Here is a 3158-nt window from a genome sequence, read left to right on the forward strand (position 1 = left end):
TATGGATGTTTAAAGTTGATATCAATTTCATAGTTGTAATGACAGCGAATATTGATAGTTTCATTGTCATTACAGCCACAAACCTGGCCATGATCTTCAGCTGAGTTGGTATCTTATGGTGCAGATAGCTGGTTATTGTAGCTTCAATTTAAATGGATTCATTTCTTCAAAATTTATACTGGGACTATAGTATTGAACCTTCAAAACAAATCTTGATTAAATTTCCAAATTCAATGTCATTATATAGGATTTAGCAGTATTGGCCAGGCTTCTTATTGAAATCTCTGAAATATACTGGACGACTACATAGGAATAATTTATTTTCCATCCTGCAGCAGGCCACCTTTATGCTGAAAGTTGATTAGGAACATGTTTTCGGGAAGTCTTTCAGGCCATGCATCAGAAATGAAAAGTGTGGTGCTGGAAAGGTGCAGCAGGCCAGGCAGCATCCGAGGAGCAGGAGAATCGACGTTCCAGACATAAGCCCTTCTTCAGGAATGAGGCTGGTGTGCCAAGTGGGCTGAGATAAAAGGTGGGGGGGAATTTGGGGGAGGGGCACTGGGAATACGATAGGTGGAAGGAAGTGAGGGTGAGGGTGATAGGCCGGAGAGGGGGTGGGGGCAGAGAGGTCAGGAAGAAGATTGCAGGTCAAGAGGGCAGTGCTGAATCTGGGGGTTGGGACTGAGATAAGGTGGAGGTAGGGGAAATGAGGAAGCTGGAGAAATCTACATTCATCCCTTGTGATTAGAGGGCTCCGAGGCGGAAGATGAGGCGCTCTTCCTCCAGGTGTCGTGTGGCCAGGGTCTGGCGATGGGGGAGGCCAAGGACCTGCATGTCCTTGGCGGAGTGGGAGGGAGAGTTAAAGTGTTCAGCCATGGGGCGGTTGGATTAGTTGGTGCGGGTGTCCCAGAGGTGTTCCCTGAAACATTCCGCAAGTAGGCTGCCTGTCTCCCCAATGTAGAGGAGACCACATCAGGTGCAGAAGATACAGTAAGTGATGTGTGTGGAGGTGCAGGTGAATTTGCGATGGATATTGATGGATCCCTCGGGGCCTTGGAGGGAAGTGAGGTGGGAGGTGTGGGCGCAAGTTTTGCACTTCTTGCGGTTGCAGGGGAAGGTGCCGGGAGTGGAGGTTGGGTTGCGCCCAAGGGATCCTTCAATATCCATCAGAAATTCACCTGCACCTCCACACACATCATTTACTGCATCCACTGCACCCGATGTGGCCTCCTCTACATTGGGGAGACAGGCTGCCTACTTGCGGAATGTTTCAGAGAACACCTCTGGGATACCCGGACCAACCAACCCAACCGCCCCATGGCTGAACACTTTAACTCCCCCTCCCACTCCGCCAAGGTCATGCAGGTCTTTGGCCTCCTCCATCCCCAGACCATGGCAACACGCGCCTGGAGGAAGAGCGACTCATCTTCCGCCTAGGAACCCTCCAACCACAAGGGATGAATACAGATTTCTCCAGCCTCCTCATTTCCCCTCCCTCCACCTTTTCTCAGTCCCAACCCTCAGACTCATCACTGCCTTCTTGACCTGCAATCTTCTTCCCAACCTCTCCGCCCCCACCCCCTCTCTGGCCTATCACCCTCACCTTAACCTCCTTCCACCTATTGCATTCCCAACGGCCCTCCACCAAGTCCCTCCTCCCTACCTTTTATCTTAGCCTGCTTGGCACACCCTCCTCAATCCTGAAGAAGGGCTTTTGCCCGAAATGTCGATTCTCCTTCTCCTTTGATGCTGCCTGACCTGCTGCACTTTTCCAGCAACACATTTTTAAGCTCTGATCCCCAGCATCTGCAGTCCTCACTTTCTCCCTGTCAGGGGAAGGGTACTGGTTGGGTCGCCGGGAAAGGAAGAAGCAGAGGGCTTGGAGGCCTTCGTGATGGCGGATGGAAGTGTATAGGGACTGGATGTCCATCATGAAGATAAGGCATTGGGGGCCGGGGAAGCGAAAATCATGGAGGAGGTGGAGAACGTGGGTGGTGTCCCGAACATAGGTGGGGAGTTCTTGGATGAAGGGGGACAGGACAGTGTCGAGGTATGCAGAAATGAGTTTGGTGGGGCAGGAGCAGGCTGAGACAATGGTTCGGCTGGGGCAGTCGGGTTTGTGGATTTTGGGCAGGAGGTAGAAACGGCGGTGCGGAGTTGTGCGACTATGAGGTTGGAGGCAGTGGATGGGAAATCCCCTGAGGTGATGAGGTTATGGATGGTCTGGGAGATGACGATTTGGTGGTGGGAGGTGGGGTCATGGTCAAGGGGGCAGTAGGAGGAGGTGTCCACAAGTTGGCGTCTAGCTTCAATGGTGTAAAGATCGTTGCACCAAACTAACACCGCGCCTCCCTTGTCTGCTGATTTAATGGTGAGGTTGGGGTTGGAGCAGAGGGAGTGGAGGGCTGCGCATTGTGAGGGTGGGAGGTTGGAGTGGGTGAGAGGGATGGACAGGTTGAGGTGGTCAATGTCGCGGCGGCAATTGGATATGAAGAGATCAAGGTTGGGTAAGAGGCCAGCAAGGGGTGTCCAGGTGGATGGGGTGTGTTGGAGGTGGGAGAAGAGGTCGTCTCCCGTCTCCAACACCTGGACACCTCCACCTCCTCCATGATTTTCGCTTCCCCGGCCCTCAACGCCTTATCTTCACAATGGACATCCAGTCCCTATAGACCTCCATCCCCCATCACGAAGGCCTCCAAGCCCTCCGCTTCTTCTTCTCCCGCCGACCCAACCAGTACTCTTCCACTGACACCCTGCTTCAACTGACTGAACTGGTCCTCACTCTTAACAGCTTCTCCTTTCAATCCTCCCACTTCCTCCAAACCAAAGGAGTAGCCATGGGCACCTGCATGGGCCCCAGCTGTGCCTGCCTCTTCGTTGGATATGTGGAACAGTCCATCTTCCGCAGCTACACTGGCACCACCCCCACCTTTTCCTCTGCTACATCGATGATTGTATTGGCGCTACCTCGTGCTCCCACGAGGAGGTTGAACAGTTCATCCACTTTACTAACACCTTCCACCCCGACCACAAATTTACCTGCACTGTCTCAGACTCCTCCCTCCCCTTCCTAGACCTCTCCATTTCTATCTCGGCTAACCAACTCAACACAGACACTTACTACAAACCGACCGACTCCCACAGCTACCTAGATTACA

Source organism: Chiloscyllium plagiosum, chromosome 7, assembly GCF_004010195.1.
Source record: "Chiloscyllium plagiosum isolate BGI_BamShark_2017 chromosome 7, ASM401019v2, whole genome shotgun sequence".
NCBI lineage: Eukaryota > Metazoa > Chordata > Chondrichthyes > Orectolobiformes > Hemiscylliidae > Chiloscyllium > Chiloscyllium plagiosum.